Here is a 24,538-nt window from a genome sequence, read left to right on the forward strand (position 1 = left end):
TTTTTGAGACTAAGCTTGTTGTACCAAAATAATCAACTAAAGGAGAAAATCTAGATCACTAGTTTGCTTTAGCATCAGAAAACCAGCTTGTTACTTCTGAGCTCTTGGAAATACAGCCTTAATTATTTTCTGAGACTTCATCAATGCATTTTCCATCTTTCTTAAGAAGGGTAGTTCCCAAACTAACACCAAAGATTACTGCTTTAAGTAGTTCATTCCATGAATTCTGGAAGGTTCATCCAGCAAAGCAGGTCATTTATTTAATATATGAAGAGGCAGATATGGCTGTGATGACTTTGAAATTCATGACTCTAAATGAGACTTTTAAGGGATTCCTTAACATGGAGAGAGGAATTTCATCAACCATATAAGTTCATTGCATCAAGTCCTAAATAGTATCTTGGCCAGAGCAAAAAAGAGATTCTTACAGAAAAAAAATCTCCAGAAACTGTTGAGAGCTGTTTCTTGAGCCCCTCTGCAATCTTTTAAAAATACATTATGAGATAGATCTTCATGTGCATATGCTGCTTTTGGATGTTGAGTCCAACAAGCAGATGTTTTCCTTTTATCTCTTGTCTCTCTCTTAATCTGTTTATGATATGTTTCTATTTCACCCTGTACCTTTTTTTTGGTCTTAGTGATTATTGCCATCCTGGTGATTTTTCATCTCTACATGACAATCAATGGTGATTTTTCTGCATACTATACACAGGTTGGGTTACATGGGTATCACTGATTAGATAAACTGTTACCACTTTACCTGACTTGTTGGGTTTTTTTTTCCCTTCCACATGCATTAAATACTGTGGTAAAAGCATCATATAAATTATTTAGTTCCCAAAGTTGGGTGGCGCCAGAATAGGTTTTAGCTCATCTTTAGAAGTAAGCTATTTGAGGTCATGTGAACACCAGGTTCTCAAAAAATCATTTAGGTACCAAGACCAATTATCTGTTAGGGTGCTACTGTGTTGTTGATGCACAAATTCAGACTGGTACTTCCTGGCTTCTAAGCTGTGGTAGATACTCTTTATATCAGATCAATTTACAGTCCCACAAAGTCATCCCATTTGTCAGCCAATGAAGTAGAGAAGAAAGAAAGCAGGATGACCTTGCTATGAAACAGGGTTTTTTTAGGGGTCTTTTTTCCTTCTTATTGTAACCTGAATTTTAAGATGTATATATCAGGATTTGGCCTAGCCTGGAAGCAGTGATTAATGTAAATAAAGAGAATCCTGTTGGCTACTTTTATCCTTTGAACCTGGGGATTTTGCTCCCAATAGATATACAGACTAGATACTAAACAGATTTACTTCAAGCTTAGTTGGAAAAGCAACCTATTTTTTCAATAAGTCCTGTAGTAACTGCCCACACGCTATTTATTGTTTCCTAATCTTTTGGCCTCCTAGTCAAGAAGACCTAGTACCTTGGCAGCCCACAGAACTCAACCAAGCTAAACATAAACAATCATCTGATAGATAGCCAAAGAAAGCAGTATTTGTTTGTTATTTTAATGGGTGACACATTATCTTCAAAATAACCCAGAGAAGTTGACATATCAGACAGAAATTCTATTTTACAAAAACATACAAGGTCCATTGTGGAGCAGGGGCTTGAGTGCAAATCTATTTTAAAGGACAGATGTACATAATTTTCATAATGTCTTAGTTATTATTGTTGTTCAGGTTTACTTACTAGAGGATGACCACACCAAAATAGGGTGGCACCAATTACTCCTAGCAATTGCTTGAATGTCTTTACTGGCCCTTTTCCCTAATCCAATCCTATCCTAGGTATAAAAGGCCAGGTTATGTGACTGCTCACACTATCTAATGATTCAGGATACTTGATATTATGAAATATATTAGAGGAAGCTGGCAAGGTAAGATACTTTAAATGTATGAAGTGAGGAAATGTCATTAATTTATCTAACTTTAATGGGGGAAAACTTTTCCCAAACATATGACTTTAACATAAATTTTGTTTATCAATTCTCTTATTTCTCTAGTGAATGAGAAACAATGGAGCAAGTGGCCTCATAACTTTTATCAGTGTACATGAAGAACTAGTACAAAGTTAGAGAGATTACTGGTACCAAAGTCATCATGTGCTGACTCCCTGTCATTTCACACCCTTCTGGGAAGAAAACAAGCAAGACTGTTTTGGTAAATAGCAAAAGGTCAAAGAAACGCAAATCACATATGAGCAAAATAACCTTCCTACTTGTCAAACATCTTGCTATGTACCAATAGACCTTGCAAACACCCAAAAATGAAATACTCAGACAAATTGTCTAAGGGAAAAAATGAGATTTCCTTGTAAAACAGATGCCAATAAAAATATGAATGTTTATCAATAAGTGGATGAAATATGGGGTCAGATCATCAGCATTGAAATAATATTTAAGGCCATCACTTTTAAAAGAACAAGGTTCCAACCTACACATTCTGTAGACATACATCTCTGGATAATTTTTAACTAAACCAGGCATGACAGTTGAAAGACTATGAGCTAAAAATAAACTTTAAAAAGTTGGTTTTCTGAAAATGTTCATTTGATTATCATTTTAATCATGAGACAGAATATTATTTTTACTTCTTTATTTAACAAAATCCATCTAATAACCCTTGAACACATTAGATACCTTAGTTTTCAGATGACAGCATACTCAGAGTGTGAAACATCATTACAGTTACAAAGACATACTGAGATATTGAGAAAATCAGAAAAATCAGAAAAAGTTCTATCTCCATATTCCCAGGATGCCACTCTAACAATAATGACTGTGAATTTTTATCTGCTTCATAGTAAATAATATTATTGTGAGACAGCTTAGGTCCACTTCAAAGAACACCTCACTTCTTTCAAGATTCAGTTCAAATACTATGCTACAAAAAGCTTTACCTGATCTCCTCTACTGCTATTATCCTCTCTCCCAAATTGCCTTGGATTTATTATATTTATTCTGCTTGTACTTAAAATTATAGATGCTGTCTTCCCCAACAGAATGTAAATTCCTTGAGCAAAGGGATTATGTAATTTTTTGTCTTTGATTTCTCAGAGCTTAACATAATGTCTGTCACAAAATAAGAGCTTAATAAATGCTTAGTGATTGGTTGATTTATTGAATTTGAGCTAATAGTACTCACCATAAAAAAATTCTATACCTTGAAGTCCATAAACAGGAAGACTGTGACTTTTCCATATTAAAGAAAAATATATTGAAGGTCAAGTAAGAATTGTTGTGATTCTTGGAAAAGGAAGGTCTGAAATTACTAAGCATTTAATATATTAGTAAGTCATTTATAATCATTTTATATAATTATAGTCCACTGATTTCAACAATGACTTCTATCAAGTTTTAATCTACTTTTCTATTCTTCATGAAATGAGTCATAAATGTAGCATTTAGAAGCACATATTTATCTAATGTGATATGTATGATATCTAATGTCATATAAAACATACATATACGTATAACATTTATATGCATATATTTACATACAATAAAGGCAGTAATGGAACTAATGAAAAATTAACATTTCCCTAGAAATGATCAACCAATTATGATCATGCTTTTATGTGGCCTCAGTTTCCTTATCTATAAAATGAGAGGTTAAACTAGATAGTCTTTGAAGTTCCTTCCAGTTGAAAATCTAACATCCTATGATATTTTAGTCACTAAAATCTGAGAATTTCTTGTTCTTTGAGTTCTCTATACTAAAAAATGCTCAGTTTTGAAGACCCATGGGAATAACTGATGCCCTAGAAAAAGGAATTGGCCAGATCAGGGTTTGAATATCAGCATGACTGATAACTAATTGTGTGACCTTGAGCCTCAGTTTCCTTATCTGTAAAATGAGAGGTCTGAAATCTGGCCAAACTCATCCTTAGGTCTCCTCCACCTCTATATTCTCTGACTTTTCCAGTCTATATCAAGGTACATGGATTAAAGAGAGCTTTGTAAAGAAAGGTCAGTAGAATAATTAAACTAGAAAGCTACCACAGACTCAAATTGCTGGAACTGATTTAATCTCTATTGCCTCATAAAAAAAGGGAGAATATAGATAAATTGTAAGAGATTAGAATTTGAAACCATTAGAATTTGCTCAGTAGCTCTGCTTGCTGGTGGTTACTTACAAGTAAAGTAATTTATATTCATAATTTGAGAATTTCAAATAAGAATGTAAACAATTGTTTTGAGGAGGAGGGGTATGGGCTTTTTCATGTTCTCTGAAATGATTACTAGCTTCAAGAATGGTTCATACTGGGTTTCTGGATGAAGACATTTCTTCCTAGAACACACCGCCCCCTGCCATGAAAAAAAAAACCAAACCCAAACTCATAAACAAAATTGAGCCTGGGTTGTCTTTCTGGTGGTTGTGCAAAAACTAGTCTTTGTTTTTATTCCCCAGGGTTTCATCTCAACTACCAGAACAACAATCTAAGTTTGAGTCTGTGGTAACATATCTTTAATTCAATAGGCAATAAGTATCCTTTGGTGCAGGGTATACCGGTACATGCTAGGCACTAGGGATACAATTGAAAAATTTCCCTGCCCTCAAGGAACTTCCATTCTATTCTACTGGAGAATTGCAGACAAGAGTGATTAGGCATGGTTACAAGGTAAAGTGCATAGATTTAATGATTTATGTACTTTATAAAGATTCACATCATTGTTAAAGTTTGTAGAGTAACTTGAATAAAAAGTCTTTCTTTCTTCAGGTCTACATTATACTGCCAAGTAACAGAAGCTATAGAAAATCTCTTCAACAGTTTTTGGGTTGGAAGTGGGGACTTTCTGGATCATGTTCTTCACTCCCCTCATTCTATAGATGAAAAAAACAGGGCTCAGAGAGGTCTCATGCCCAAGGTTACACATCTAGACTGTAACAGAGCCAGGTCTAAAATAACACCTGCCTTCACTACTGAATTTATCAGAGGAAAGGGAGTTCTGTCCTTGAGTCCTTATAAAAAAATTAATTTTTCTGGAGAACTTTTAAAGTCATCAGAAAATCATTGCCACCTAGATGTGACTTCCAACAACATTTAAAAGAAAAAAAAATGTCAGCAACCAGAATTATGAACTGTATTCTATGGTGAGTAGAAGAAAATTAAATAAATAATATAAATACATTACAATAAATAATGATGTATAATATTATACAACATATTATAATACATATTTATAATATATAAATATAAAATCTTGGAATTTTCACAAACTAATTAAAATCATTTATCCTTATGAAAAAAATTAATGCTTCCCATTGATCTTTTGGCAAGATCTTTTCTTCTTTGGATCAAATCATATATTAGAAACTATTCAGCCACTTGACAAGATGAAAACTTTGCTTCCAAGGGACTGTTTCCTATCATATAACATGGCTTCAAAACCATAGTGATGAACGTGCAAGAATACCTACAGATAACAGGGAGTTTCTAGATGAACTGGGCAGAGGGAAATGAAGAGGGATTTTTTTAACTTATGGTTTTAAAAGTCATCGATGATTGTGTGACCATAAAGAAGTGACTAACATTTAGAAAAAGGACATTTCAAGTTTGAATGTCATGACTTTTTGTTAGTTAAGAAGCAGCATACTTAACTTATATGTTTCACCTGGTAAATAAAAACCCAAACCACAAGCAAGTTCTCCTTCTCAAGGGGTAAAGTTCATGTCTAGCTAGAAGTGTATCTAGAAGTATAATTTATGTTAATTTTGTTCTGAGATTTTAAATTACTTCAAAGTGACTTGCATTCACTAACCTGGTTTATAAAAATGAACAACAGAGCCATCTTTAAAAGAAAAAGAATTAGTCATCTTACTATTGACAGCAAGACTTATAGGCAGCACATCCTGCTTTCAAGTTTGTTGACATTTAGCACCTAGTCTGTTTTATTACTTACTTTGTTAACCATTAAAACTCCCTCTATTTACTCTAGCTGGGCATACAACCTGTCACCCAGTGTGAAAGGTCTTGAAACAATAAAAGCTTAGCTACTGCCTCTGCTCCAAAGTCAGTCTGCCTCATGTGAAAAAAGATTTCTGTTCCCACCACCAAGTGTGTGGCAGGGAAACAGTAAAGAGAGAAGCAAGATGAGCAAAATAGATAGCTTTCCAAGTTCTCATGATTCAGACCTCCATGATTTTATCTGAAATGAATTCATTGAAACAAAAAAATCTTATCAATAATCAAATACATGCACAAAATCCAACCTAAATAAAAACTATAAATGATTTGGAGAATATTTTGCTAATCTGGATATCCCAGTCTTCTAACCATTTTATTAAAATGAATAATTGACATTTAAAAGTCTGTACTTACCATTAACTGCTTACTTATTAAGAATATCTATTCTTGTTTTTTATTACTCATTATTTGAAAATATTTTGTAAAATTTTTAAAAGGGAATTTTTTTTGGGGTCCAGACCTGTTATTTTAGTATTGTTGAGACTACATACTGTCTGAGGAGCCTTGGGAAGTTAACTGACCTGTGCCAGAAGCAGGATTTATACCTATGTCTCCTGACTCCAAGGCCCTCTATCTACTCTGTCACCCTTCCCCTCATGGAAAACTCTGAAGATGAAATGTTTTGAACTACACACACTGGAGTATCTTAGTGGTCTTTGAAACTGCAGACTGAAAGTTACATGAAAAGGAGGTCTATGTTGTCCCCCTCTTCCCAGACTCTTTTGAACCATTTTTAATATGATTAAATATAGGATTAAATGAGCCATTGTTGTGGAATGTAAAGAAGTATATAAAATATACTAGTTCTTTCAAACTCTAGATATGAATAACTTAATTTAGCAAGCAGAACTACAGCTTTTTCTGTGCTCAGAATAATAAAATTGGGGAGGGGAGTGGAATTCATTGATAATATTTCCAAGATGATTCTTAGTATGTTGTGGGCAAGAAGAAAATAATGCACATTTTTTGTGGTTGTGAATAGCTATCAAAAAAAGAGAAAATTATTTGGACTTTCACTTCTCAATAAACTTTCTACTTTGGCATTTGTAATTCTTTTTCTCCTACTGAGACATTGTTCTTCAGTTGGAGTAAATTTTCCATTTGTTTTTTTTCTTTCCTAAACTACACAGAAATTCACTGTTTATTTTCCACCACCAGAAAACTGTTTAAGGGATACTTTCTTTGGTTTTTATTCTGAGGCATCACGATTGGTCTGGAAAACATGTGTTTGAATGTTACTAAATGAAAGGTCTCTTCCATGTAAAGTTTCATTTCTGTAAAATGTTTCAATAATGGAGGCCTTGGGTAAATGAATATTCTGTTAAAATGGAATCTACCACAAAGAATGAAAACATTATCAACTATGGTTAACACAGAAAATAAGTTGAATTTGATCTTTCTTTGATGATTCATAGAGAGGCAGTTGGCATAGTAAACATAGAACTGACCTGTCATAAAAATATCACTGACACATACTGACTGAATGACTCTGGGAAAGTCACTTAATCTCTCAATGCTCTAGTCAACTCATTTAGATTATAATTTCCAAAGATAGTACTAACCTGTTTTGGTAAAAGGAGTTTCCTCACCTGGGATTTCCCTATACTAATGAAGTCATAGGCCTTGTCCCTTATCTCTTAGTGATTAATAAAGCATTCTCAGATCATACAGCAGCAACTCTGGGTCTTCCCAGAGAATACCAAATTATTTTGCTGTTAACACATCTAGATAATTGAGTTTTCTGGGTTTTTACATTCTAGATCAACATGAAGTTTGGATTCGGTCAAAGTACAAGACTTGAGGACTTAGAGGGCCATACGTGGCCTTGAGACCCTAGGTTCCCCACCACTGTTCTAGATGTTAGCCATAAATAGGTTAAAGTTGATTTCTGGCAAAAATCTGAGAGGCTTTCTAATGTTCCATGTAAACCAAATCTGCAGAAATATCATGTAAATGGTTGCCACTTTAGTTGACTGTATCCCTGGATTCCCTTAAGGTAAAAGCTTGATTGTACTTGTATGCATTCACTGTTGTTGGTTTCTTGGTTGAGTTCGGACACTGGAGGAAACTCTTAAATGTATGGGCACCATGAATCAAGAAATGAAGTTAAGGTAAGGGAGAATGTCAAATGAGAAGAAAGATACAATGCAGAGTCACCAGATGCAAAGCAGGAAAAATGGGGATTTGGGGGTTCTGCAGATGACTCTGAATCCCACGTTTATAACCTTGAAGCTATTTTTGACTCTTCTCTCATATCCAAAGATGGGTGATAGTCTTTGGTCATGGAACAGACATAATAGATTCCACAAAGCTGGAAAGACTGTAACCATGTTCCTGCTGCATGCACCTCCATTCTCAGCTTTGTTTCCCACTCTCTAGTTCCACTGCCATCAGCCTTGGTTGTGTGGGCTACTGTTACCAACTACCTGGATTACTACAATAGCCTACCTATATAAAGCTCCTCACATCTCCACTTTCTCTCCACTCCAATTTATTCTTTATAATGCTACTGGATGCATTATACTATACAACAAATAAAGCTCAGACTCTTATGCATGGTATTCAAGAGCCTCCTCCATATCACATTTTCTCACATTCCACCCATCTACACATTCTATGCTCAGTACTCTAATTCAAATATACCATGCCCTCTGAACACATCCTGAGATTCTTCACACACTCCCCTCTTTTCCTCATACTGTTCCCAATATCCAGAATGATCTTCCATCTTTTTTTCATCTGTTGAATTCACCAAACCAGACTGGGAAGGGACCCGAGAGGCTGTCTGGTACCTGAACATGAAACCCCTCTTGAGGTCATCTGAGAAGTTATTATCCAAATTCTAATTATAGACCTAACCTCTCTTAATTCTAGTGCCTTTCCTCTGTTATTTCCTATTTATCATATATAGATATAGATATATACAGATATATACATATATGTATGTGTGTGTTGTCTCCCCCATTAGATTGTAATCTCCTTAAGGGAAGGGATTGTCTTTTGCCTTTTTTTATACACCCAGCACTTAGCATGATGCATAGTACATAGTAAGTATCTAATAAATGTTAATTGATTCAACATTTTCCTCTAAACAACTTCAAATCAAATTTGGAAGCAGCAGAGCCAATAGAAGAACAGAGGAAAACATTTTTCCAGTCTAAGCCAACTTAGGAGGTCCACAGGAGAGTCTATGACACCAGAGTGAGTGTGGCAGTGGTGGGCCTTGGAGGCAGTTGCAATAGCAGCTCTCAGGAGCTCTCAGCTGAGAGATAAGGGGTTGGACAACTGGTCAGAAAGAGATTACAGGGGACCATTTGCTGGTGCTGGGTACACCTGGCACTTACTGACTACTCTATTGCCATAACCAGTTCTGGGTCATAGTTTTGGTACTGAGAGGAATGTTTGTGATCAGTCACAAAGGAACTGGGGTCTTGATCACAGCTTCAGGGATAAAAAGAGTACAGGTACTGTATGTTGCAGGATAGCAAGGGAACTGGTCACAATTCCAGGGCTAAGAGGAGCACTATTACTTAAGGCTTCAGGGGAACAGGGCCTGGGTAAAGACCAGAGCAAGACCAGGAATACAGTGACTACACCTCTCCCCAGATCATACCACCTTGGGAGCACCAAAAACATGCAGATACCCAGAACTAGCTATAAAAACAGCAGCACAAAAAGCCTAAAGCCTCCGATAGTGCCTCCCCACCACCAGGTGATCAGAACCCAATTTTAACATAAAGTTCAAAGTGAAGAAATAGGATGGGAAAGTAAGCAAACAACAACAAGAACAAAAACTTCACCATAAAAAACTACTGTGGTGGCAAGGAACACCAGGACAAACTCAGAAGAAGACAATGCTATGAATATAGCTATAAGCAAAGCCCCAAAGAAAAATGCTAATTGGATCCAAGGCCAACAAGAATTCCTAGAAGAGTTAAAGAAAGAGATAAGAATCTTAGAGGAAAAATTGGGAAAAGAAATGAGAGTGATGCAAGAAAATTATGAAAAATGAATTAACAGTTTGATTAAAGAGGCACAAAAAATACTGAAGAAAAGAATTCCTTTAAAAGCAGAATTGACCAAAATGGAAATGAGGTACAAAAGCTCACTGAAGAAAATAACTCCTTAAAAATTAGAATTGGGAAATTCACCTGGGAAATAGATCAAAGAGAGGTAATTTTAAGATTTGTTGGACTATCTGAAAGCCATGGTCCAAAAAATTATAAAGGAAAACTTTATTCAGATCCAGAGGGCAAAACAGTTACTGGAAGAATCCACCAATCACCTCCTGAAAGAGATCCCAAAATAAAAACTCCCAGGAAAATTATAGTCAAATTTCAGAGCTCCCACCAGATCAAAGAGAAAATATTGCAAGTAACCAGAAAGAAACCATTCAAATACTTGTAGAGCCACAGTCAAGATAACACAAGGTTTAGCAATGTACATATTAAAGGATCAGAGGCTTGGAAGATGATATTCCAGAAGAGAAAGGATCTAGGATTACAACTAAGAATAACCTACCCAGCAAAACCAAGTATAATCCTTCAAGGAGAAAAAATGGATATTTAATTAAATAAGAGGACTTCCAAACATTTCTCATGAAAAGAACAGAACCAAATAGAAATCTGACAAATAGAAGACTTGAGAAGCATAAAAAGGTAAACATGCAAGAATAATCAAAATGGAGTTGAACTGTTTCCATTCCAATATGAGAAGATAATACATGTAAGAACTTTATCAGTATTAGGGCAGTTAGAAAGAGGCTACATAGACAGAGGGCATTGGCATGAGTTGATTATCCTGAGATGATTACCAAAAAAAAAATGTAGATTGAGAAAAAGGGATGTGCTTGGAGAAAAGGGAAGGGAGAAGTAGAATGGGGAAAATTTTTTCACACAAAAGAGGTATACAAGGAAAGAAATGGGGATGGTGGTGGCAAGTACATTCACTCTCATTATAATTGATTCAAAGAGGGAAGAATATACATACACACTCAGCTGGGTATAGAAATCTATCTTACTCAAAAGAGAAATAGGAGGGTAACAGCATAATAAGTATGGGAGAAGAGTGATAAAAGGAAGGGCAGATTAAGGAAGGCAGTGGTCAGAAGCAAAACAGTCTTTTGAGGAAGGACAGGATAAAGAGAAAGAGAGAAGAATAAACAGAAGAAAATAGGATGGAGGGAAATACGCTGCTAGCAATTATAACTGTGAATGTGAATGGGATGAGCTAGCCCATAAAATGGAAGCTGATAGTAGAATGGATTAGAAACCAGAATCCAGCATTATGTTATATACCAGAGACATATGAAACAGAAAGACACACAGAGAATTAAAATGAAGGGCTGGAGTAGAATCTATTATGTTTTAGGTGAAATAAAATAGGCAGGGGTAGCAATCACGATCTCAGACAAAGCAAAAGCAAAAGTAGATACAATAAAAGGGATAATCAGGAAAACTACATTTTGCTAAAAGGTACCATAGACAATGAAGTAATATCAAAAACAATTACAGCAAATTTCTTTGATAAATGCTTCATTTCTCAAGTATTTAGGGAACAGAGTCAAATTTATAAAAATAAGAATCATTCCTCAACTGAAAATTGATCAAGGGATATGAACAAGAAGTTTTATGAAGTAATCAAAGATATCTATAGTCATATGGAAAAAATGCTTTAAATCACATTGATTAGAGAAAGGCAAATTAAAGCAACCATGAGACACCACCTCACACCCAACAGAAATGACAAAGGCTGGAGGACAGAAGGAAAAATACGTACATTCATGAATTGTTGATGGAGCAGTGAACTAGAGAACAATCTGGAACTTTGCCCAATGTTGTGAATACCCTTTGACCCAGCAATGCCACTACTACGTCTACATTCCAAAAACACCAAAGATAAAGGAAAAGGACCTATATGTACAAAGATATCTGTAGCAACTCTTTTCATTGTAGCAAAAGATTTGACACTGAGGGGATGTTCATCAATTGGAGAACAGTTGAATACATTGTAGCATATAATTATTATGGAATACCATGGTTCTATAAGAAATGACAAGGGCATATAAGAAATAACATAAATTGCATGAACTTATGCAAAATGAAGTGATAAGATCACTTCACCAGATCATTGTGCTCCAGATCATTGTGCACAGTAATGGCAATATTATAATGATGATCAACTGTGAAAGACTTGGATACTCTGATCAATGGAATGATCTAAGAAAATTCCAGAGAACTCATGATTAATAAATGCTATCCATATCCAGAGAAAGAACTGATGAACCGACTGCAAATTAAAGTATAATTTTCTCACTTTAAGTTGCTTTTTTTTGGATGTGGCTAATATGGAAATATGTTTTAAATTATTTCACATGTATAATTGATGTTATATTGTTTGCCTTCTCAGTGGGAGGGAAGAAGAGAATGTGGAACTCAAAATTCAAAAGGAAATGAATGTTTAAATATGTAATAAATTTTTACATAACAAATGTTGATTAACTGATAGCCTAGATGAAGGAAAATCCACAATCTGCTACAGCAACTCTTCCACTCCTAGACAGCCCAAATTGTTCAGAAGTTTTTCTTTATATTAAGCTTAAACTTGCTTCTTTACAAATTTTACCCATTACTCCTAGTTTTCCTTTCTGAATAGAAACAAAATCAATCCATTCCCTCCCCCACATAACAGCTCTTCAAATACTTAGAAGAGTTATTTAGCATGTCCTACTGTCATGAGACAGCTAGTGGACACAATAGAGTGTTGGGCCTGGAGTCAGGAAGATCTGAATTCAAATCCTACTCAAACTTTTACTAGCTGGGTGACCATGGGCAAGTCACTCAATTTCTATTGCCTCAGTTTTCTCAACTGTAAAACGGGGATAATAACAGCACCTAATTTGCAGTGCTGTTATAAGAGATATAATTTATAATTCTCTTAGCATGCCTGGCACAGCGTAGCTCTATTTAAATGTTATTTTCTTCCCCTTCCTTTACCACTATCTCAGCTACTAGGTCTTTTTCTCTTCAGGTCAGACACCCTCAGTTTCTTCAACTAACCTACATATGGCAAGACCTCAAGGTCCTTTACTATCCTTGCTGTTCTCTCCTGGGTTATCATTATCAATGTCCTTCCCATAATGGTCCAGATATGGTGTGTCCACATAGAGTACAAGAAGACTATCATCTTCTTTATCCATGTTTTAATGCAACCTAAGATTGCATAAGCATTTTGTGGGCTACTCGATCACAATGTTGATTCACAGTAAGCTAAAACAGCCAAATGTTTTTCAAACTCCTATCTAACCATACCTCTACCACCTTGTACTAATGAGCTCAATTTTCTGAACCTGAATGTAAGTCCTTACTTTTATCCCAGTTAAATTTCACCTTATTAGCCCAATATTCTATCCTGCCAAGATCCTCTGTATTCTTTATACTGTCCTATAATATGTTTAGCCCATTCCATTTAGCTTTGCCTCCTCTATAAATTCAATAAGCTTGCCCTTTATGCTTTTATCCAAGTCATTGATTAAAAAAACAAAACTTCAACAATATTGGGCTACAGGCAGAATCTTAGGGAACTCTACCAGTTACATCCTTCCAAGAAGATATGAAGGAAATACTCTTTAAGTCCTACTATCTAGCCAGGTTTGAATCTATCTAATTATAATACTATGAATCATTGTTATGAAAGCAACTAGAACCCAACTGTACTAAATGTTCAGTTTGAGGGTCAAGTAATGGGATATGCCATTTGACAGGGTGAGAGATACTACTGAATTTACCTCGGCATAGGCTGCCATTTTCCCCTAAATATGGCTTACATAAAACCTAAATATAATCTACAAACATATACATATGATATAGATATATACATGCATTTATACCTGCACAAATGTGTATAAATATATATATATGTACACACACATATATATATATATGTATGTATCTGAGTATCAGATTTGGAGACAGTCTATATTCAAATCAACACAGTATACTTAGCACATTATATATTTCATGACTAAACACTGTTATATGTTCTTCTTTCCTTCTGCCTGAAAAATAGCCACAGTAAAATAAGGATTATTTTCATCTAAGTGTTCCATTCCTCAGCGACAGAAATAACCTAAAGTGGCATCCTATAAAAGAAGGGAAATTCAGAGAAAATGCTATGGAATTGGTCAGGACAGGGAACAGAGAAATCAGGAGTCTGAACTTTCTCAATATGTCACTGACTTGCTGGCTTAACCTTGGTCTACCTTGGATTTCCCCATAGGAAAATGTGGGAAAATTATGTCTATCTCCCTCTCAGGGATGTTCTGAAGATTAGCTAATTAATGTTTGTAAACTCTGCTGTCCTAAGAAAGAACAAAGCACTGCATGTTATCCTCATATGATCACTTGTGACTGGCTTTACGTGTATGTAAACGCTTCTTGCCACCCTCTAGATCAACCTCAAACAAAGTTGTTTTTTTAAAAAAATCCTTAAACAAGGAATTAATTTAGTTAGTGTTTTGAGAATTGTGAATCATTAATATAAGAAACATTCTCATTATCAAATTTAACTCTACATTTGAATAAAGAAACAATTGTATTTGTTATTCCATAGGTATCTAGAGCATAAAGATCAAAGATCTAAACCTAGGTCATCTATTTTAATCCCTTCATTTTACAGATAAGGAAACTGAAGCCCAGGGAGGTTCTATAATGTGGCCAAAGTTATATAAGAATTAAGTTTGAGAGTTAGGAATCAAATTCAGGACCCATGATACCATGTATAGTGTCCTTTACACTATGCCACACAGCCTCCAAATATCAGACTCAGAGTTAGGTCTACAAAACAGAGTAAGTAGTGTTTTTCATAAAAAGAAAAAATATTTTCCTAGTAAACAAGTTCTCTTAGAAGAAAAGATCTTAATCATCTGCATAACTGATGAAATACATTTTATAACATGAGTATATTATTTAGGATAGATATAAACATTTTAGGAAGCTGTAGAAATGTGGTTCTTGGTTTCCTAATGAATACCTAAATTGTAAATTTTGGCAAAGATAATAACAATAATAATAGGTAATATTTACATAGGGCTTAAGAGCTCTACAAATATATTATTCAGTTTTCACAACAACCCTGGGAAGTAGGTGCTATTATTATCCCCTTTTTCACAAGTGAGGAAAACTGAGGCAGACAGAGATTAGGTAACTTGTGTAGGATCACACAGCTCGAACTCATAAATGACTATAGATACATTTGTATAGATCACAAAATGATCAAGTTAACACCCCAGTTAAATACATATGGGTATTTCATATATAGGTATTTAGGCATTGGTGAGAGGTAGCCATGAGACAATATACAAAAGCACTTACAGATGTGGGAGTCAGGAAGACCCTGAAGTTCCCCTCCCCTTTGATGTATGCTGGCTGTGTAACCCTGTACAAACCCCTTAATCTCTCAGCTCCTTGACAGCTCTCTAAGACTGTGAATTGCAGAAAACCTATACCCATCTGAATTGGTAAAGAGAATCTCCATCTCTTGAGCTCCATTTCCCAAATTAATGAGATCACAGGTAAGTATTAAATGAAATTTCATAGATATTTAAAGGAGAAATTGGGGTAAGTACTCACTCAACATGGATACACTCACATGTGTAAAGATATTTGAGATATAGTGGTATTGGATATACACTGGTCTGTCCACATTGTCTGTCATTCCCTCTTGTGACCCACAGAACACATTGTGAGATGATTCTCCTAGGATGGGGGATAGAATATCACTGTGTAACAGAGAGGACAGAGAAGACAAAGCTAAAAAGATGGTACTCATGTTCCTGGCCTCAAACTATGCATCCAACCAGTCACAGGCTAAGTAATAATAATAAAGAAATATATATTTCACTTTCAGGTTTGCAAAACTTTTAATATACATTATGTCACTTCAGCATCACAATCCTGAAGGTACGTGCCACAGGTCTTATTATCTCTATTTTACTGATGAGGAAATGGAGGTTCAGAGGGATTAAGTGCATTGACCATGCTCACACAACTCATCGGAGTCCCAGACAGAATCTGAACCGGAAATTTCCTGACCCTTAGTCCCACACCACATCCACTTGACCAGGGGTTCTTAACCTTTTTGGTGTCATGGACTGCTTTGTCAATCTGGTGAAGCCTACCTAGAATGCTTTTAAATGCATAATATAAAATACTTAGGATTAGAAAGGAAACTGATTTATTTAAACATAGTTTTCAAAATTAAAAAAAATAAGTTACGAACCCCACCTTAAGAACTCCTACAAGACTAGAGCCTATTTCTTGATCACCAATTTTAGTCACATTTGCTCTCCAGTTTGACCCACCATCAATCTGGACAGACCTTTACACTCATCCCCATCAGGCAGTCATTTCACAAGGTCAATCATACCTGTCAAGACCTGGCATTAAAATGCTTTGGTAGCACATAAACTGCAATGGGACCAATGAATAGAAGAAGATTAGCATGTGTGTAGGAGCAGCATTCAAATTCATAAATTATTCCATATTTTTCTGTTGGTGGAGTTGAGAATTGTAGAAAGCAATCTGGAGCCATACCCAAAAAGTCACTCAGTTGTGAATACCCTTTGAACCAGGTGATATTAATGCTGGTCTTTGCCCCCCATAAAAACAAAGAAAGAAGAAATGAACCTCTATATGTACAAATACATAAAGGTGCTCTTTTTGCCACAGCAAATAAATGGAAAGTAAGGGTCCATCCATCAAATGGGAAAAATACTGAAAAAATAATGCCATATAGTATAATGTAATGGAATATTCTTATGCCAAAAGAAAACTTAAAATGAAGAACTTTAGACAAACCTGGGAAGGCATATGAATTGATGCCAAGTTGAAGTGAGCAGAAGTGAGTGAAGGGAAGGCAGGGTAGAGATAGAGTAGTAAAAATAAAAACAAAAAAACAACAAAAACATACAAAAAACCCAAAACAGAACAAAGAAAGTCACTGACACATCTTTTTTTTTTAAAAAAAAATGCACAGAAGAGAATGAAGACCAGAAAGAATCACAGACAAATTGGACTGTTTTGAAGGTTACATGTTGAATTTATTATATTCTTAAAAGAAAAGCAAGTTCTACATAATAGAAATCCAATTTTGTATACCATCCTCTTCTTCTGTTATACTATGCAAATAGACCATTTTATTTAGTATTTTTTAAATTCAGTTTAAACAAAAGAGAATTCCCCCACCAGAGCTGGATTTACACAAATGAACTAGATTCACAATAAATCAAGCTGATTCTGATAAACTGGTTGAACTGTACTATTGAAAAGATCTCCAAAATTTGAAGCTAAAATAATATGTCTACCCTAATGAATGATACAAAAATGAATATGTATACTCACAAAACTAACTGGATACAAGTGAAAGTATATCTGTAAGCTCTCTCGCTTAAAATATCCATTGGAAGTTTAGGATGTAAACACCTTGAGACCAGGGATCTTTTCTTTCTTCATGTCTGTATTTTTATTCCCTGAACAACATCTGAAACATAGTAGCTACTGTTTGCTGATTAACTGATAATAAAACACCATATATGGCAGTTAGGTGGCAGAGTGGATGGAGCATTGCATTTGGAATCAGGAAGATACATTTTCATGAGTAAATCCTGTCTCAGATACTTAATAACTGTGTGACCCTGGGTAAGTCCCTTAACCTATCTGCCACAGTTCTCTCATTTGTAAAAATGAGCTGGAGAAGGAAATGGCAAACCACTCCAGTACCTTTGCCAAGAAAACCCCAAATGGGCTCATGAAGAGTTGGACATGATTGAAAAATGATTGAGCAGACCCTAAATGGGCAGTTTTATTCATAATTAAACTATTCCTTTGGAGGTTGATCTTCTTTCATCCTCCTCTTTCTCCAGATGCTCATCAACACAACTATCCACTTAGGACCCTAGGGGCAATGGAGGAAAGTTAGTGCCTGACTCTAAGATGGGGCTAAACTAGCTCTGAAGTTAGAAGATATGCGATGGAAAGCAAACTGGATATGAAGTCAGAGGACCTGACTTCCAATCCTGGCTCCTCTCCTTGATTTTTGTGTGCCCATAGACCCCTCACTTAAAACTCCTTTCAGCTTGAAATCTGTGATTCTATGAGTCTGGTTCTTCTCTGTTGTGTGTATGACCCTGGCAAGCAATTTCACATCTGACAAACCACTCACCCTCCTAAACCTCAGTTTCCTCATTTAGAGAAAGAAGGGAATGGGCTAGATCAATTTCAAGTTCTCTCTTGGTTGTGAGTTCTATTCTGAGTACATTACAAAATCAAATAAAAATTATTTTTTGAATAATCTATGGATTTGTATGATCCATGCTGTCTATTCACCTCCATTGGCATGGATAATAAAGAGTTGACTGTGGAAGAAGAAAAAGAAAAGCCACAGAGTGTGTCACCATATTCTTTTGTAAAGCAATATGCAAAACAATGCCTGAGTTGTTTTTTTTTTAAGCAAACATGATAATGGAGCTTTAATCATAAAAGCACATGGCCATCTGAATCAACACTCCTTTAACTGATAGAAAATTCCAAGTTCCTAACTAATGCCAAGATGAGGTTTCCTTTATGGGAAGGCCAGTTTGTAACTTTCTCAGCCTTAACCAGTCCTATGCCCTCTGGTCAGTCTAGGAATAATGGCCACATTGATGCTTCACATGCTGCAATGCTGCCCCCAAAATATTGTCATCTTCATGAACAAGTTTGTTGATGATGACCTAATGAGAATCCAATGGAAAAAAACAGTTAACACGTTACAGATAGACCTCTAATCAGTATCATGTATTATTTATTAGTGGGCTCACCACACATTCTGAGGGCAAGGGAAACAAAACTCAAAATGTACAGTAAAACAGTTGTCAGGTCATAGGGCCTTCGGTAAAATCTATTTCTAACTGCCCCATGGCAACTGAAAAAGACCCTTGGTTGGCTCTGAAGCATCACCAGCTGGATAAAAACCAGATTAAGTGTCTATCTGCTCTTACTACTGTTGGCACTGTTGGAATCAGGCCAAGGGGACAGTATTTACTATGTATTAGATCAGAATTCTACCTATAGGCACAGCCTGAGGGGAAGGCATTTGCTGGTTTTTAACCAATTCCTCAGTTTCCTGGGGTTGCCTACTACAAACATCTCTGATGAGTGAACGCCCCTCCTGAATGCCTAATTATCAGAGATCCAGAGGAAGATAATCACTGTCGCCCACTCTGCGTCCAAGTTGCTGGGATCATTTTGTTAATGGCCCTCTCAGAACAAGTGTGAATCCTGTCATTAAGAAGCAAGAACTGAATTTAAAGCAACCTTACCTAGTTGAAGTTAAATCTGGCTCCCTCCCTCCCACAGAACACTCCACTTTTTATTACATGAACTTCCTTGGAGTGTCACCTTCATGTCTCTCATATGGAGGAGAGTCTGGATCCATTTACAGCTGAATGAACTAACTCTTACACATCTGTTCTCTTATTGTTAACATTACCTTTCTCCACAGCTGACTTTCCTTTATTTTTTTTAAATTTTACTTCTCAACATATGGTGATAAAAATCAAGCTCTCAGACTTTGTGTTCCAGAAAAACAACCTGATATGTTAGTACTGTTTTGAAAATGCCTGTGCATTACTTATTTTACAATGATGATGATGATGATGACGATGATGATCTAACAGTAATATAGCCCTTACTATGTGCCAAGCACTGTGTTAAGCACTTTACAAACATTTCATTTGATCCTGACAACAACTCTGGAAGGTAGGTGTTATTTTTATCTCCATTTTACAGATGAGAAAAGTAAGCCAAACAGAGTTTTAAGTGACTTGCCCATGGTCATACAGCTGGTAACAGTCTGAGGCTAGCAAACTAAGGTCTTCCTGACTCTAGACCCTGCTCTATCTACTGTACCATCTAGTTATTATTTTCACTAGCATTATCATCTTAGTCGTGTCATTATTGGTTTTTTTAAGTCAACAATACTCACAATCCTTAATTATAGTTCTAGAGGAAAAAGTAGAATAGAAGCATAAAATTTTAGCACTGGAAAGAACCACAAGACTAACATGACCCAAGGTTTCTTCACCTGGTGTCTGGCATTTAAATATATATAGATATAGACAGATAGATAGAGATAACTACATTTCAATATAATTGGTTTCCTTTCTATTTTATTTTATGCATTTAAAAAACATTTTCCTGAAGATTTCACTATGCTGCCAAAGAGATTAATGAAACGAAAAACTGTTAAGCACCTCTGAGCTAGCCCATTTTGCAGATGAAAAGATAGAAGCCTGAGATCATACAAATCAACTGATGGCAGAGCCAAGATTAGAGCCTAGATCTATGGACTTCAAGTCTAAAGCTCTTTTCACTACACAAATTTAAGACATGTCACATAAAATCAATATATAACTTTCTCATATTATTTAAAATATATATTTGCAAGGAGCCATAGTCTATCTGACAGACATGGTATGAGGTTAAGTTCCCTAGCAACACGACTAAAAACATGTAAACAGATTCTGGGGCTCTAAGTTTCAAGTGTATTACATAAGCTGTTTAACAGACTACATGATGGAAAGTAGTATTTCAAAATATCACTTTAATAAAGGACCTGTCATTTATAATGTTTTAAGGAATAGCCTGAGAGACAGCAGGACATGATGGATAGCATTTAGAGTTAGAGTCTAGAGGATAAATGCCTCTCATGTTTTACTGACTATGTGACCATGAGCAAGTCATTTTACTTCTCTGAGACTCAGGCTCCTCCCTAAGACTGGAAATTATACCCTAGTAGCTGGGTGGAAGGAAGAGAGTTTTTATCAGCAGTCCCCCAACTCTGAAGAAATCACAGGTACCTGACACAAGAAATAGTCACCATTCTATAGAACCTTCTTACTTTTTTTTAATTGTAAGCACTTTTCCTGTACAAATGGAGGTCTTATTTTGGCTTAAAATGGTCAATCTAGTGATAAAAATAGCTAAAGCTTACAAAGACTCTAACATTTTCAAATATATATGTACATATAATAATATATATTAAATATAATAAATATACATAAATATGTAATAAATACATATATACAAAACCCCATTTGAACCCTATAATAACTGGGTGAGGTAAGTACTGAAGATATGCTCATTTCCATTATATCAGTAAAGAAACAGGTTGTTACTTGCCCATGATCACACAGTGAATAAGTGTCAGAGATGGGATTTAGAGTCAAGTCTCCATGACTCCAAACCCAGTATTTTATCTACTAGGCCAAGTCATGTGATAAATCCTAGTTCCTCATTCATAGGAAATAGAACCATCTTTTCAGAGTGGGTTCACAATTAATGAGTTGCTTTGCATTATATAAACAAAAGGATGAGGGGGGAAAGTGTTCATTACCCAGCCAACTGATCAAAAACTTTAGTAAATTAAATGGGCAGATTCTCCTCCTTGAATTCTTTATATTAGAGTGAGGATGAACAAAAACATCTTTGTGTCAAGCTAATAACAGCAAAATAAATCTGTTGTTGGCACCAATATGGTTCTTGTTACAGAAAGTCATGGATATTTTGATCCCAGTAGAAGGGAAGGAAAGAAAAAGCAATAACACAAACAAAAAGAAATCAAATGAAAAAGAAAAACAAACATGAGATAGATCAGAGAAATAATGGAAAAGCAAGCAGAAATGATCTGATAAGAACTACATCACATAATAAAATGTACACTACATATAAAAACCACTCTGCTCTACAAATCACTGTTTCATACAGAATTAGAAAAAAACAGAATGAACATAGAAACCAATTAAGGTCTGGGGCAGGACTGCATTTTCCCTGGAGGGGTTGGTTCTTATCTAAACATCGGCTGACTAATGCAGGTACTGTCAAGTTGCCTAGAATATAGCATTTTTTATCATTATTTTAACATGTCTGACAATATAACAATTTCCCTCTCTTTCACTTGCTACTAAGTAGAGGTTAAATGGGAGAACCAGGATATTCCTCCACTTAGAAGATAATCCAATTTCTGGAGCATTTTGAGTGAAAAGTGCCTGAGGCTTGTGAGAGCCAAGTGGCCCTATAGGGGGATGCATTAAACCCTCGAAGAGATGTGCCAGCTGTCCCAAGTACCAGCTGCTTGGTTAGGGTGGGGGTGGGAGAGGAAGAGAGGAAGCTCCATTGGCCACTTCTCCAATGAAAAAAACATCTAAATATCTAAAACCAAGTACCACCATTAACAATGATTCCTAATCAAGAGACTCAAGGCATTTGCAAAGAGGACCAAGAAAGAAATACATTCTTGGAATAATGCAATAAAATACCTATTTCAAAGTATTTCTTTTTGATAGCTACAAACAAGAATTACAGGGTATCTTACTTTACAATAGAGATCCGTTGCAGAAAAGTTGGGAGGGGGAGTTTGTAAGTTAAATCACATTGTGAATAGTGGAGTTTTATTTTTTAAAGAATCTTGTGGTAATTCCTTCCATGAAATGACTAATCATTCCCAAATTTATTTGTTTTTACTCATTCGGATTTTCATATATTGAACTGGCTTAAAGTAGACAACACATTTAATTTCTTTGGAGAGAAAAAAATAGGAGGTTGAGAAACAGTATTTCTAAAATCCAAAAGAACTTTTTATTTAACACAAAGGAATTACAGTGGAGACAACAACATCAATCTTTGTCTTCCCCCGTTAATGATTAACAATATAACTTGTTAACTTACCAATTAATAATAGGCAGAAATGAACCCGACCCATAGCCATTGTTCAACTATGAAACCAATTCTATATTTTGTATCATCTGCACAAACTGAGGTACTGAGAACCATCCTAACCAGATTTATCCGCTGCCAGGAATATGATAAGTAAGAAACCATTTTGATCTCTCTGTGGCTGTGTGGCTACATTAGCTAGATCACTGTGATGATGAGGCCACAGCCATTAGTGTGGGCTCACAATGGATCAGTTAGAATGGTTTTGTTCCAGTCACAGACTATACCTTTGTACCTAGCCAGTCTGGTCTCACTGATTTGTTGTTGTTGTTTGAGGGTGGGGAGGCAGATTCACATAAATTTCTTTTTTAAAAGAATAATTTAATGTCCCACTTCCAGATATATACTTCAGGGTCCGCAATAAAAAGGACTCTATACACACCAAAATATTTATGCTAGCACTTTTTTGTAGCAGAAAAGAACTAAAAACAATGTTAATGTTCCCTGATTGGGAAGTAATTAAACAAGTTGTGGTACATGAACGTCACGGCACATTACTACACTTTAAGAAATGATGAATATAATAACTACTGAGAAGCAGGGGAAGACTTGTGTGAACAAATACAAAATGAAGTAGAATCAGGAGAAAAAATCTTCACAATGATTTGTTATTGTTGTTTAGTCACGTCTGACTCTACATGACCCCATTTAGGGTTTTCTTGGCAGAGATATTAGCATGGTTTGCCATTTCCTTCTCCAGATCATTTTACAGATGAGGAAACTGAGACAAACAGGGTAAAGTGACTTGCCCACGGTCATACAGCTAGTAAGTGTCTGAAGGCAGATTTGAACTCAGGAAGATGAGACATCCTGACACCAAGCTGGACACTCTATCCACTGTACCACCTAGCTGCCTTACACAATGACAACAACAGTATTAATGAAATGGGTAACAGTAATACAGTCAAATCTGAATGGTGAAAAATTATAGTGACCAAGGTTGTCCCCAAAGAGAATATATGAGAGGGCACTCTTACCCCTGTGCCTTCCCCCCTTCTTTGCTAAGAGGGAGACTATGAGTGTGGAACACTGCATATAATGTCAGACTTTTCTGATGTGTTGGTTAGTTTTTTACTCACCCTTTTTTTTCTCTTCTTTATTCTTTGTTATGTTAATGACTCTCTGAATGGAGGAGGAAGGAGGGATATATTGGAAAATGTAGTTTACACAAAAAAGGTATTAATAGAAATTTATTTTTTAAAGATAACTCAGAGTCAAAACTGTAGCATCATCTTAAAATGATAGATTTAGCATTGAAAAGGAACTAGGATGTTATGTAAGCTAACTCCCTTTATTTACAGGGGCAGCTAGGTAGCATGATGAATAGTCCTGGGCTTGGCTGAGTTCAAATTTGACCTTAGACAATATCGGTTCGCCTCAGTTTCCTTAACCATAAAATGGAGATAAGAACAGCACCTAGCTCCCATGGTTTTTGTGAGGCTCAAATGAGATAATATTTACAAAGTGTCTGGTTCATGGTAGATGCTTAGTAAATGTTTGCTTCCTTCCTGATTTTTCATATGAGGAAAGTAAGGTCTAAAGAGGTTAAGTGTAACCCATGGTAAAAGAGTCCAAAAGTGACAGAGCGGTAGTCTTCTTTCCCCAAATCCAACATTCTTTCCACTTTCCCATGCAATCCTCTATGATAAAGGAAGCACATCACCTCTGATAGAGAAACAATCAACTATTATCCTAAAATAATTCCAGTTAATCAACAAATGAGCTTAATAAAAGAACAGGGAATAGAAACATGTTAT

At 35.7% G+C, this 24,538-nt stretch overlaps 1 protein-coding gene and 1 long non-coding RNA gene across 3 annotated transcripts in view; both read right to left on the minus strand.

Annotated features, from left to right (window-relative positions):
• The window catches only part of BCL2 (BCL2 apoptosis regulator), a 234,694-nt gene that overhangs the window by 136,634 nt on the left and 73,522 nt on the right, over positions 1–24,538 (minus strand). The gene's annotated exons all lie outside the window — the stretch shown is intronic.
• Positions 1–24,538, minus strand: part of LOC140501682 (uncharacterized) — a 71,516-nt gene continuing 46,978 nt past the window's right edge. The window contains exon 2 of the long non-coding RNA XR_011966321.1: positions 1–24,538. This exon is cut by the window's right edge and continues 18,173 nt beyond it. This is a non-coding gene — a long non-coding RNA (uncharacterized lncRNA).

Source organism: Notamacropus eugenii, chromosome 4, assembly GCF_028372415.1.
Source record: "Notamacropus eugenii isolate mMacEug1 chromosome 4, mMacEug1.pri_v2, whole genome shotgun sequence".
Classification (NCBI taxonomy): domain Eukaryota; kingdom Metazoa; phylum Chordata; class Mammalia; order Diprotodontia; family Macropodidae; genus Notamacropus; species Notamacropus eugenii.